Source organism: Bufo bufo, chromosome 2 (assembly GCF_905171765.1).
Source record: "Bufo bufo chromosome 2, aBufBuf1.1, whole genome shotgun sequence".
NCBI classification, from domain to species: domain Eukaryota; kingdom Metazoa; phylum Chordata; class Amphibia; order Anura; family Bufonidae; genus Bufo; species Bufo bufo.
The window spans coordinates 467,495,191-467,510,223 of NC_053390.1; the positions used below are offsets into that span (position 1 = coordinate 467,495,191).

The 15,033-nt window shown below is 46.5% G+C and overlaps 1 protein-coding gene across 5 annotated transcripts in view; it reads left to right on the forward strand.

Annotated features, from left to right (window-relative positions):
• LOC120989528 (protein mono-ADP-ribosyltransferase PARP14-like) overlaps nucleotides 1-15,033 on the forward strand; it is a 245,264-nt gene that overhangs the window by 214,875 nt on the left and 15,356 nt on the right. The gene's annotated exons all lie outside the window — the stretch shown is intronic.

Genomic DNA, 15,033 nt, shown 5'->3' on the forward strand with positions numbered 1-15,033 from the left:
GTAAACTGTTCTCCCCTCCTCAATGGCACGATAGGCCGCCAACTACTCTGCCTACGCTCTTCCCTCCCTATTGGAGCTGACAAACACATCTCTTCAAGATAATTAATTGTACTACATTGTACTGGAGTGATGATTATTCTTTTATGGCAAGAGCCAAATATAAGGCCAGGTTTACACAGCATTTGTGTTTTTAGAGGTATTTTTATTTTATTTTATGTACTTTGTAATTTTTTGCATTGTTGGCAAGCTTGGTGCAGTAGACAATGTCTGGATGACCCTTGGACCTCCTCAGACAATAAGACTACCAAATCCGCTATGCCCTGGATACCATTGTATTCAGAAGCTAAATAAAGCTAAAAAAAAAAACTAAAGCTGCCGATACACAATAGCCCCATGCAGATGGCACATGGATCACCACTTGACCATCAGAACATTTTATGTTTGTTCTAATGTTTTGACATTTTTCCATAATACTTTCAGATAACGGCCTCATAAATATTAGATACTGCACTGTATTTACATTTTTGTAAATGCAAGAGAGGGATTCAGGAAATTTACATTTATTTCTTCAATGAAACAGTTTAAAAAAAAGATGTTTGACTGTCAGACACACATTGGGATACAATGGGGTACAATTACTATTGCAAATGCACCAGAACCCTAGCCATGTGCCATATACACTGAACAAAAATATAAACGCAACACTTTTGATTTTTCTCCCATTTTGCATGAGCTGAACTCAAAGATCTGAAACATTTTCTACATACACAAAAGACCCACTACCCTCAAATGTTCACAAATCTGTCTAAATCTGTGTTAGTGAGCACTTCTCCTTTGCCGAGATAATCCATCCCACCTCACAGGTGTGGCATATCAAGGTGCTGATTAGACAGCATGAATATTGCACAGGTGTGCCTTAGAATGCCCACAATAAAAGGACACTCTGAAATGTGCAGTTTGAACACACAGCACAATGCCACAGATGTCGCAACATTTGAGGGAGCGTGCAATTGGCATGTTGACTGTAGGAATGTCTACCAGAGCTGTTGCCGTGCAATGAATGTTCATTTCTCTACCATAAGCAGTCTCCAAAGGCGTTTCAGAGAATTTGGCAGTAGATCCAACCGGCCCCATGTGTAACCACACCAGCCCAGGACCTCCACATCCAGCATGTTCACCTCCATGATCGTCTGATACCAGCCACCCGGACAGCTGCAGCAACAATCGGTTTGCATAACCAAAGAATTTCTGCACAAACTGTCAGAAACCATCTCAGGGAAGCTCATCTGCATGCTTGTTGTCCTCATCGGGGTCTGGACCTGACTTCAGTTCATCGTTGTAACTGACTTGAGTGGGCAAATGCTCATATTTGTGTCACGGAACCATGAACCAGACGTACAACAAGAGAGAAGTGAAAATAAGAAGGCTTTATTGAAAATAAAGCTGTAAAGCAAAAGTCCAAACGAATGGTGAAACCGAAGCAGAGTCTTGAGAGGCCAGAGATCAGGAACCAGAAGGGTAGTCAGACGAAGCCAGGATCAGGAACCAGCAGGGTAGTCAGACGAAGCCAGGATCAGGAACCAGCAGGGTAGTCAGACGAAGCCAGGATCAGGAACCAGAAGCAGCAGCAGTCTTAGAAGCATGTGAACACAGGAGGACCAAGCAAGGAACTGAAGCCACAGACCTCCTATATATATGAGCTAGGCATCCAGCTCCTCCCAGTGGGAAGGAGGAGCCGCAGGGTGGAAGGCTACAAGAAACCCAGAAACCAAGATGGCCGCCAGCACATGTCAAACGAAGGAGAACAGCAAGAAGGTAAGACCATGACAGTACCTCCCCCTCAAGGGCCCCTCCTCCGCGGAGCAAAAAACGGTTTCTGAGGGAAGCGTGCGTGGAAGGCTCGGAGCAAGGCAGGAGCATGGACATCTGCGGAGGGAACCCAGGAACGCTCCTCTGGACCATAACCACGCCAATGGACCAAAAACTGCACCCGACCGCGGACCAGGCGTGAGTCCAGGATATTGCTCATCTCATACTCCTCATGATTGCCCACTCGGACCGGACGAGGCCGAGGAACCGAGGAAGTGAAACGATTACACACCAGTGGCTTCAACAGGGAGACATGAAACACGTTAGAGATCCGCATGCCAGGAGGAAGCGCAAGGGCATAGGCTACCGGGTTTACCCTGCGAAGCACTCGGAAGGGACCAACAAAGCGAGGCGCCAGCTTGGGAGTGGGCACTGGAAGGTTGAGGTTGCGGGTGGACAACCATACACGGTCTCCGACCTGGTAGGAAGGAGCAGGCGCTCGTCTGCGATCAGCCTGGAGTCTCTGGCGCTGCGCAGAGGCCTCAAGGGACTTCTGGATCTGTACCCAAAAAGCACGTAGGACGGAAAGGTGATCCTCCACAGCCGGAATATCCTGGGGAGAGAATACCTCCGGTAACACGGCAGGTTGGAACCCATAATTGGCCATGAAGGGAGACGTCCCAGAGGAAGAGTTCACCGCCGTGTTCCTGGCAAACTCAGCCCAAGGCAGAAGGTCAACCCAATTGTCTTGGTGATCGGAGACATAGCAACGAAGGAATTGCTCCAAGGCCTGATTGGATCGTTCTGCGGCCCCATTGGACTGAGGGTGGTAGGCCGAGGAGAAGGAGAGATGAATCCCCAACTGGGAGCAAAAGGCGCGCCAGAACCTGGACACAAACTGACTCCCCCGATCCGACACAATCTCCTTGGGCAAACCGTGCAACCGGAAGACCTCCCTGGCAAAAATCGTGGCCAACTCTTGTGCAGAGGGTAACTTCTTGAGAGGAACACAGTGGCACATTTTGGAAAACCGATCCACAATCATGAGAATGACCGTATGGCCTCGGGATGCAGGGAGGTCCACAATGAAATCCATCCCCAGGTGTGACCATGGGCGCTCCCCGGTGGCTATGGGTTGCAGAAGGCCCAACGGAAGGTGCCGAGGGGACTTACTCTGGGCACAAACGGAGCATGCCGCTACATATGCGGCGATGTCGGAACGTAGGGAAGGCCACCAGAACAGACGTGAAACAGCCCAGGACAGCTGATTCTTTCCAGGATGCCCCGCGGTCTTGGAGTTATGGTAGGTTCGCAACAACCGAGTGCGCAACTCCTCAGGCACAAAACATCTGCCGTTGGGTCTCCCAGAGGGAGCACCAGATTGAGCCGCCAAAATCTGCTCACCCAGGGGAGAGGTCAGGCTGGTGCGAATGGCGGCCAGGATCTGATTCGGAGGTATGACCGAAGTCGAAATCGACTCCTCCCTGGACAGCTCGGAGTACTGCCGTGATAAGGCATCCGCCCTGATGTTCTTGGAACCGGGTAGGTAGGAGACCACGTAATTAAAACGTGACAAGAACAGAGCCCATCTGGCCTGACGTGGTGTCAATCTCTTGGCCTCAGAAAGGTAGGTCAGATTCTTATGGTCCGTCAGGATGAGAACCGGAACCACTGAACCCTCGAGCAAGTGCCTCCATTCTTTAAGGGCCTGCACGATGGCCAATAACTCCCTGTCACCAATCTGATAGTTGCACTCCGCGGAAGACAGTTTCCGGGAGTAAAACCCACAAGGAAGCAGAGGACCCTCTGGTGTTCTACGCTGAGACAGAAGGGCGCCTACTCCCGTCTCAGACGCGTCCACCTCGAGGACAAAGGGCAACCCAGGGTTGGGGTGCGACAGAATCGGAGCCGACACAAAAGCGGACTTTAGGGCCTCAAAAGCTCGGATGGCCTCGAGCGGCCAGACCTGGGAATTACTGCCCTTCCTGGTCAGATCCGTGAGAGGCTTGGCCAGCATGGAAAAGTCCCTGATGAACTTCCGATAATAATTGGCGAAGCCCAAAAAGCGCTGCAGGGAACGAAGACCACTGGGCTGGGGCCACTGTAAGACAGCCGAAACCTTCTCAGGATCCATGGAGAACCCCTCAGCGGAAATGATGTAACCTAAGAAGGTTACCTGGGATCGGTGAAATTCGCATTTCTCAAGCTTACCGAACAGCTTGTTCTCTCGTAACCGTTGCAACACTCGTCTGACATCCAGAATGTGGGCCTCCATGGATTCAGAATATACCAAGATGTCATCCAAATAGACCACCACACACTGCTGCAACAGGTCACGGAAAACATCGTTGATGAATTCCTGAAAGACTGCGGGCGCATTGCACAACCCAAAGGGCATAACCAAGGATTCATAATGACCGGTCCTGGTGTTAAACGCGGTCTTCCACTCATCGCCCGCCTTGATCCTTACCAGGTTATATGCCGCCCTCAGGTCGAGTTTGGTAAAGACCGTGGCCCCTTTAAGGCGATCGAACAGCTCGGAAATCAAGGGTATCGGGTAAGCGTTCTTGATCGTGATGCGATTGAGACCCCTGTAATCGATGCAAGGCCTCAACTCACCGCCCTTCTTTTTCACAAAGAAAAATCCAGCCCCTGCCGGGGACGAGGATTTGCGAATGTGTCCGCGTGAAAGCGCCTCCCTCACGTACTCCTCCATGGCCTCATTCTCCGCTACCGACAGTGGATAGACTTTGCCACGAGGAGGAACGGCACCAGGTTGTAACTCTATGGCACAATCGTATGGGCGGTGCGGAGGTAGGGCAACCGCGCGCACCTTATCGAATACATCCCGGTACTCCTCATATTCAGGAGGCAACAGAGAGTCAGAGGAAGTACACAGCAACTTGACAGACCCATGGATGCAACTAGCCCCACACTGCGGTGACCACGAGAGGATCTCGGCCGATCTCCAATCGAAAGTCGGATTATGCTTCTGGAGCCAGGGGTACCCCAAGACCACCGAGTAGTGTGGAGACGAAATAACCTGGAGGCAGACCGACTCTCTGTGAACGGCACCAATGGCTATCCCCACTGGAAGGGTCTCATGAGTCACGTGTGACGACAGAAAGGGGTCTGCCGTCTATCGCCTCAAGAGCCAGTGGGGAACCTCGAGCCTGCAGAGGAATGGAATTGGCGGCAGCGAACACACTATCAATGAACAAACCACCAGCACCAGAGTCCACCAACGCCTGGGTCGTCACCGAGCCCCCGACCCAGGAGAGGACAACAGTAATCAGTGGTTTGTCAACACGGGAAACCGGGGACGAGGAGACTCCACCCAAGATCTGTCCCCGACAGGATCTCAGGTACGAGCGTTTCCCGGACGGTTCGGACATGCCAACCGAAAATGCCCACCGAGACCACAGTACATGCATCGACCCTCGCGTCTCCGGAGTACCCTCTCCCCCTCGGACAGGCGAGCAAACCCCAGCTGCATGGGTTCACCCCCAGACAAGTCATCCCCAGGAGGCGTGGGAGGAGAGGGAGGCACGGGTGGGACAGCAAACGTAGGCGCCAATCTGTTAGAAGACCTCCGCAGGCTCTCCTTAAAGGAAGGTCTCTCCCTGAGTCTGGTGTCAATCAAAATCAGGAAAGAAATAAGAGACTCGAGCTCCACTGGTAGGTCCTTAGCTGCAACCTCATCCTTCAAGGCATCCGAGAGACCATGAGAGAAAGCAGTGACCAGAGCCTCATTATTCCAGCCCACCTCTGCTGCCAGGGTACGAAACTCAATGGCGTATTCAGCTACGGATCGTGAACCCTGTCTGATGGACATAAGGAGCTTCGCAGCAGAGGCAGCACGAGCCGGCACATCGAATACCTTCCGAAGAGAAGCAACAAAACCGGAAAACTCGGCAACCACCGGATTGTTGTTCTCCCATAAAGGGCTGGCCCAGGCCAAGGCCTTGTCCGAGAGCAGCGAGATCAAGAAGCCCACCTTTGATCTCTCAGTAGGAAAGGCATGTGGCAGCAACTCGAAATAAATGCCCACCTGGTTAAGGAAACCTCGGCACTGAGTTGGCTCTCCCCCAAAGGGCTGTGGAAGAGGGGCAGAACCGGTCATACCCCGAAACACCGCAGGCGCAACAACAGGTGTCGGGGTAGACTCTGGCGCAACAACCGGAGCGGCAGTAGGAGCGACAACCGACCCATCGGCAACGGGAGCGAAATGAGCCGTGCGTTCAAGCAGGGTTTGCAACGCCACAGCGAACCGACCCAACAGGTGATCCTGCTGATCAAGTCTGGCAACCAGCATGGGTAGCGAGGATGGCCCTGTACCGTCAGAACTCATGGCTTGGTCCTAATGTCACGGAACCATGAACCAGACGTACAACAAGAGATAAGTGAAAATAAGAAGGCTTTATTGAAAATAATGCTGTAAAGCAAAAGTCCAAACGAATGGTGAAACCGAAGCAGAGTCTTGAGAGGCCAGAGATCAGGAACCAGCAGGGTAGTCAGACGAAGCCAGGATCAGGAACCAGCAGGGTAGTCAGACGAAGCCAGGATCAGGAACCAGCAGGGTAGTCAGACGAAGCCAGGATCAGGAACCAGAAGCAGCAGCAGTCTTAGAAGCATGTGAACACAGGAGGACCAAGCAAGGAACTGAAGCCACAGACCTCCTATATATATGAGCTAGGCATCCAGCTCCTCCCAGTGGGAAGGAGGAGCCGCAGGGTGGAAGGCTACAAGAAACCCAGAAACCAAGATGGCCGCCAGCACATGTCAAACGAAGGAGAACAGCAAGAAGGTAAGACCATGACAATTTGATGGTGCATGGCATGTTGGAGAGGCGTTCTGTTCACAGATGAGTGACAATTTTTACTGTTCAGGGCAGATGGCAGACAACGTGTGGGTGAGCGGTTTGCTGACGACAATGTTGTGGATCGAGTGGACCATGGTGGCAGTGAAGTGGTGATATGGGCAGGCGTATATTATGGACAACGAACACAGGTGCATTTTATTAATGGCATTTTGAATGCACAGAGATACCGTGACGAGATCCTGAGGCCCATTGTTGTGCCATTCATCCACGACCATCACCTCATGTTGCAGCATGATAATGCACGGCCCCATATTGCAAGGCTCTGTACACAATTCCTGGAAGCTGAAAACATCCCAGTTCTTGCATGGCCAGCATACTCACCGGACATGTTACCTATTGAGCATGTTTGGCATGTTCTGGATCGGGGTATTGTCGTGGGAATTTTTATTAGCATAGGATGACTATAGTGGACTTTCTCTTTAGCTTAGGAATGTTATGTAGGTTTACTTTGTATATGCCTCCCTGTGTAAAGTCTGACAAGATTATGGTTATAAGAGAGCGTGATCGGGTCAGGACGTTATAAGGGAAATTCTATAGATCAGCACTCGGGTTCCTACTCCCCCATGTGAAAGCCGCCACTGTTTTGGTTTGGTTTGAGGGGGATCTAATGGCTGCTGGCTCTGAGAGCAATGTTCTTAGTGAAAGCTACCAGTGGGTCCTCATCAGCAACGGTGGGGTATAGCACACTGATGCAGGTCTCACTAAACCATGGGGGCCCCAACATGCTGCTAAACATTGGTTGGTGGGACTGGTGTCCATGTGAATGCTTTATCACCTTTCTTGGTTGACCCTGTTTTAAAAGACCTTCCTCAGGGACTGATCCCCCCCCTTTCGGAACCATGTCTAACAGAGGTTCATTTTGGTCAGTAGGAGATTTGCACTGGATTAAATGGATGTTGACCGATTAGGACAATATCTGTTTAAGTAAAGGCTGATTCATTTGGAAACATTTGTACATGTCCTGGGTGTGGTGGTGGATTGTGAGCATGTTTGAGCTCCACCCACCGGCACTCTCAGGAGGTGTCCAAATATGTCCGTTCCAGTTCTGAAATGTATTTCTATTGGTCAAGGCATGAGTTGGGCTGTACCTGCCTATCTGTAATATTATTAGACGGCCATGTGCCATGGAGGGCGGGGTTAACCCAGTAAAAGGTAAGTGATGGTGGTTTCTCATCTTCATGTATCAACACTTCCTGTATATGATCACTTCCTGTATGTTTGTTACATAAAGGAAGTGGTCGGGTGACGGGCCTGCCCCTTTCTATTGTTACACCTTTTGTGGATATAAAATAAAGGGAAGAGACTGGGCAGGAGGAAGAGGAGTGCTCAACAGAAGGCTACAATGAAACACCACCTTGTCTGACTCTTGAAGAGGTTTACCTTTTCCTTACACAAAAGAGCTTGATACATGTGCTTTTAAGCACGGGGGAAATTCTTTGTGGTTGGCGTACTTCGGCGCACTTTTAGCGCAGCTTGGATATGTGCGTCTGATGCAAGTGAATTTCTACAACAGTATACGACAACGTGTTCCAGTTCCTGCCAATATTCTGCAACTTCGCACAGCTATTGAAGAGTAGTGGACCAACAGGCCACAATCAACAACCTGATCAACTCTATGTGACGGAGATGAGATGTGTTGCACTGCGTGAGGCAAATGGTGGCCACACCAGATGCTGACTTGTTTTCTGACCCCCCTCCAGTAAGGCAAAACTGTGCACATTTCAGAGTGGACTTTTATTGTGGGCAGTCTAAGGCACACATGTGCAATATTCATGCTGTCTAATCAGCACCTTGATATGCCACACCTGTGAGGTGGGATGGATTATCCCAGCAAAAAAGAAGTGCTCACTAACACAGATTTAGACAGAATTGTGAACAATATTTGAGAGTAATGGGTCTTTTGTGTATGTAGAAAATGTTTCAGATCTTTAAGTTCAGCTCATGGAAAATGGGAGCAAAACCGAAAGTGCTGCGTTTATATTTTTGTTCAGTGTATATTGTCACAGACACTTATTTTGCCTTAGCCAACAAGTCGAAGGAATAAGGGCATGTCTCTGAGGCAAATGGGGTATGGGTTAGACTTGCCGAAAAACCAGGCACACAATTCTGGTGCAAATTAAGCCAACCAATAGGTGAGTAAAACATAAATGGATTTCCGGTTTGCATCAACATCCTATAAAATAATCATTGATAAATGTAGCTGTAAGTTTGTAATGTATTTCTTTTACCTTTATTGCTCCTATTCTGTGCTGTCATCATATGACCATGTCTATGCAGCATATTTCCTGTGATGTTATGTCCATCGACACATCAAAGTAGCAACAGGGGCAGTGATAGGGGACTGTCTATGTAACCAGCGTTGTTAGGGCTGGTGCTGGAGCTGTGGCAGGGAAAAGAGAAGTGCAACATGGGGTTGGTTGGATACAGCAACAGGAAGTGTAACATACAGGATGGAAAAAACCAGAGTGATTTATTTACGTGGTAAAAACTTGAGAGGAGAGTCCAAATTGAAAATATAATGTGGAAGATGTACAAGAGGTAAGCAACTACATTAGCAGATCTGATCATAGTAATCTCAGAAAATCCCTTTAACCAGTTTAAGACCGGGCCATTTGCCCCTTTCCTGATTAGGCGCATTGTATTTTAGTATTTTGAAAGCCATTAAAAATATTTTCTGTTCAGATTTGTAAATATTTTTTAGACCTTTTTTGGTGATATCTAGAGATGAGCGAATTGAAGCTGACAAAGTGGAATTTGAATCAAAATTTCGATTTGCAACTAATGCAAATTTACTCGTGCTTCGTGGTAACGAATCGCAATTTTCCCTAAAATGGTGGCTACACGTGTGAGGACATGGGGCATCTGGGAAGGCGGGCTGACCCATAATGCCATGCATGCAGCCAATCAGCAGCCAGCCAGCAGCCATCTTGGATTCAGACATTTTCCAGCGTTTTGAGTGCAGGGACAGACGTTGCAGGCGCTAGGGAGAGTTATATTGAAAACCTTGTTGTTGCTTATATCTGTGGAAAAAGAAAAATATATACGCATTTCACTTCTGCAGTTATTATTATTTTGGTTGAAAAACTAAATATATTCAGCGTTCAGCGCTGCAGTAATATTTGTGGTAAAACCTTTAGTGATGTATTTTGGTAGAAAACAATACATTTATTCTGCGTTCAGCGCCACAGTTATACGTGGTAAAGCCTTTAGTTGGGTATTTCAGTAGAAAACGAAAAATGTATTCTTATACAAATGTATCCTTATTAAGGAGGGGGCCACGGGTTCACGGAAGCAGTAGTGTTGTCAGTAAAATCACCTACTCTGCGGTGTGGCAGTTTTTTGTACAGCCTTCGGAGGAGGTGAATGTGGCCATATGTAGAATCTGTGGGCAGAAGTTGAAGCGTGGCCAGTGTGCCAATGTTGGCACCACGACCCTGCGTCATCATATGCAGCGTCACTATAAAGTGACCAGGGAGAACTGTGACTCCGATGTGGTGGTCCAGCCTGCCGCAGTGCTGCATCACCCAGTGGCATGCTGCACCCGATTTCAGGCAGTCAATGCTCCACCACCTAAAGCGAAGGGAGCTGTCTGTCTTTCCCATTGTCTGCTGCTCCTGATGCTCCTACTCCTCGTCAGTCATTCCGTCAGCAAGTGATCACCAAAGCAATTGCCAAGAGACAACAGTATGCGTGCACGCATCCAATGGCGCAGAAGCTGAACATGCTGCTGTCCAAGTGGCTAGTGCAACAGTCCCTCCCTTTCCAACTGGTGAACTCTGCACCTTTCAGAGAACTGATGGCTTTTGGCGAGCCGAGGTGGAGAGTCCCAAGCCTTTAGTGAAGTATTTCGGTAGCAAAAAAAAAATTATTCGGCGTTCAGCGCTGCAGTTATATGTGGTAAAACCTTTTTGGGACATATTTCGGTCGAAAAACTAATTTTATTCAGCGTTAAGCACTGTAGTTATATGCGGTAAAATCTTTAGTGACGTATTTCGGTCGAAAAACTAAATTTATTCAGCCTTCACTGTTGCCGTCATATGTGATAAAATCTTTGACGTATTTCGGTCGAAAAACAAAATTTATTCAGCGTTCAGCGCTGTAGTTATACAGTTGCAAGAAAAAGTATGTGAACCTTTTGGAATGATATGGATTTCTGCACAAATTGGTCATAAAATGTGATCTGATCTTCATCTAAGTCACAACAATAGACAATCACAGTCTGCTTAAACTAATAACACACAAATAATTAAATGTTACTATGTTTTTATTGAACACAGGATGTGAACATTCACAGTGCAGGTGATAAAAGTATGTGAACCCTTGGATTTAATAACTGGTTGAACCTCCTTTGGCAGCAATAACTTCAACCAAACGTTTCCTGTAATTGCAGATCAGACGTGCACAACGGTCAGGAGTCATTCTTGACCATTCCTCTTTACAGAACTGTTTCAGTTCAGCAATATTCTTGGGATGTCTGGTGTGAATCGCTTTCTTGAGGTCATGCCACAGCATCTCAATCGGGTTGAGGTCAGGACCCTGGGCCACTCCAGAAGGCGTATATTCTTCTGTTTAAGCCATTCTGTTGTTGATTTACTTCTATGCTTTGGGTCGTTGTCTTATTGCAACACCCATCTTCTATTGAGCTTCAGCTGGTGGACAGATGGCCTTAAGTTCTCCTGCAAAATGTCTTGTTAAACTTGGGAATTCATTTTTCCTTCGATGATAGCAATCCGTCCAGGCCCTGACGCAGCAAAGCAGCCCCAAACCATGATGCCCCCACCACCATACTTCACAGTTGGGATGAGGTTTTGATGTTGGTGTGCTGTGCCTCTTTTTCTCCACACATAGTGTTGTGTGTTTCTTCCAAACAACTCAACTTTGGTTTCATCTGTCCACAGAATATTTTGCCAGTACTGCTGTGGAACATCCAGGTGCTCTTGTGCAAACTGTAATCGTGCAGCAATGTTTTTTTTGGACAGCAGTGGCTTCCTCTGTGGTATCCTCCCATGAAATCCATTCTTGTTTAGTGTTTTACGTATTGTAGATTCGCTAACAGGGATGTTAGCATATGCCAGAGACTTTTGTAAGTCTTTAGCCGACACTCTAGGATTCTTCCTCACCTCATTGAGCAGTCTGCGCTGTGCTCTTGCAGTCATCTTTACAGGACGGCCACTCCTAGGGAGAGTAGCAGCAGTGCTGAACTTTCTCCATTTATAGACAATTTGTCTTACCGTGGACTGATGAACAGCAAGGCTTTTGGAGATACTTTTATAACCCTTTCCAGCTTTACGCAAGTCAACAATTCTTAATCGTAGGTCTAATGAGAGCTCTTTTGTGCGAGGCATCATTCACATCAGGCAATGCTTCTTGTGAAAAGCAAACCCAGAACTGGTATGTGTTTTTTATAGAGCAGGGCAGCTGTAACCAACACCTCCAATCTCATCTCATTGATTTGACTCAAGTTGGCTGACACCTCACTCCAATTAGCTCTTGGAGATGTCATTAGTCTAGGGGTTCACATACTTTTTCCACCTGCACTGTGAATGTTTACATGGTGTGTTCAATAAAAACATGGTAACATTTAATTCTTTGTGTGTTATTAGTTTAAGCAGACTGTGATTGTATATTGTTGTGACTTGGATAAAGATCAGATCACATTTTATGACCAATTTGTGCAGAAATCCATATCATTCCAAAGGGTTCACATACTTTTTCTTGCAACTGTATGTGGTAAAACCTTTTGTGACGTATTTCGGTCAAAAAAACATTTTGGTCAGTGCTGCAGTTATATGTGGTAAAGTCTTTTGTGCCGTATTTCGGTCGAAAAACTAATTTTATACAGCGTTCAGCGCTGCAGTTATTTGCGGTAAAATCTTTATTGACGTATTTTGGTCGAAAAACTAAATTTGTTCAGCGCTGTAGTTATATGTGGTAAAACCCTTTGTGACGTATTTCGGTAAAAAAAACAAATTTTGTTCAGCGCTGCAGTTATATGTGGTAAAGTCTTTATTGACGTATTTCGGTCGAAAAACAAAATGTGTTCAGTGCTGTAGTTATATGTGGTAAAACCTTTTGTGACGTATTTTGGTAAAAAAAAATAATTTGCTCAGCGCTGCAGTTATATGTGGTAAAATCTTTATTGACGTATTTCGGTCGAAAAACAAACTTTATTCAGCCTTCACTGTTGCCGTTATATGTGATTAAAATCTTTAGTGACGTATTTCGGTCAAAAAACTAAGTTCATTCAGCATTCAGCGCTGTAGTTATGTAGTAAAACCTTTTGAGACGTATTTCGGTCAAAAAACAAATTTTATTCAGCGTTCAGTGCTGCAGTTATATGTGGTAAAACCTTTTGTGACGTATTTCGGTCTAAAAAAAATGTATTCAGTGTTCAGCTCTGTAGTTATATGCGGTAAACTCTTTAGTGACGTATTTTGGTCGAAAAACAAAATTTATTCAGCCTTCACTTTTGCCGTCATATGTAATAAAATATTTATTGAAGTATTTTGGTCAAAAAAGAAATAATTATTCAGCGTTCAGCGCTGTCGTATGCAGTAAAATATTTATTTACATATTTCGGTCAAAAAACTAAATTTATTCAGCGTTCAGCTCTGTAGTTATATGCGATAAAATCTCCATGATGTCTCCATGATAAATCTTCAGCGTGGGGGCCCCGTGTGGCTTCTACACACTTTAAAAATAATCCTTCAGTGGGGTGAATAGATGCCGGATGTCTTAGGCAACACTTAATTTTTATTATTAAATTTAACCAAAACTTGATTAAAATTATAAGAAAGTAAACTTAAATTCACCAATATATTATCCAAATCTTTGAGGGAAATTCACGGACAATCAATTTGCCAAGCCTTTTGTGCCCGAGAACGTGTATTATTAAATTGTCTTTTAAGCAGCACTTTATAAAGTTGAGAAATTTTAACCTTCTGTTCTGTCCCATATTCACTATAAATGAATAGACGAAGCGGCCACTCTGTGGCCTCCTCATGCTGCTGCCACCTCTGCAATTTCTCATCATCGTGCCACTCTGTGGCCTCCTTATGCTGCTGCCACCTCCACACTATGTCACCTTGCCACTCTGTGGCCTCCTGTTGCTGATGCCACCTCCACACTCTGTCATTAGGCCACTCTGTGGTCTCCTCATGCTGCTTCCACCTCACCACTATGTCATAGGGCCACTCTGTGGACTTCTAATGTTGTTCCCACCCTCCCCACTTCATGACTGGGTCACTATTTAGTCTTTCGGCCTGGCTGACATCATTTATTTGACTCTTCTTCTGATCTGTCAGAAGGAAGGAACAATGAGACGCACAACGGATCCTGTCTGTGTAGCAGCTGTAAGGCCTGTATGTTTCAATCAGAATTGGCTTATGATTTGGTAGCCAAAAGCAGGAGTGGATTCAAAACACAGAAGACATGCAAATATTCCATTCATGTGTCATCTCTGTTTTAGATCCACTCCTGTTTTTTTGGCATTAGCAATACTGATGGATTATTGAGCAAATGCTGATCGAGTGAAGGCATATGCTCCACAGACAGGATCCGTTTTTTGTGGGTTACTGTTCTGACGGATCAGAGGAAGGGCAAAATAATCAGTGACGTCAACACAAACTTACTGGTGAGACCCTCTCCACTTTGTAGGGGGGGGGCCTCTAATTGTATAAGCGTTTACTAGAACAGGTTCTGTTTACATCTATGTGGAATCAGCTGACGATGGTGTCAAAGGAGAGCACTTCTTCTTGACGCTAACATCGACCTGTAAGGCTGAGTTCATACTTGAGTTATTTTGTCGGTTTTGGCCCTGTGACTGCCTAAATAAGTGAAGTGTGCAGTGATTCTAAGAGCGACGCCATCTGCATGTCATACGTATCACCGTATTATTTCACTACCACAGCACACTCCCTATGAGTGTTACTGCAAGGCACAGTGTTCTACACCCCTATAAAGGCTCTCTGCAGCCCGGAAATAGTCGTTTTTTTACGGGATTCGTCGCGAAGCAAACCTTTTTTGGAAATTTTTGAGAAATTCACTCATCTCTAATGATATCTAAGGCTTTTAAAGGGGTTCTCCGGGCTCTCCTATATTGATGACCAATCCTCAGGATAGGTTGTTAATATCAGATTGGTGGGGGTCCAACACCCAGCACCCCTGCTGATCAACTGTTTGAGGAGATGATGTGTGCAGTAAAGACAGCTGCGGTGAGCAGGAAGAGAGAAGGGAGATGGCACATTAATGCCATGCTGTAATGTGGTTCACTTCATTAAAAGGTTAGTGCTATAATGTACTATGGTTCACTGCAAAAGTTTTCAAATGGTTTACTACTAAAG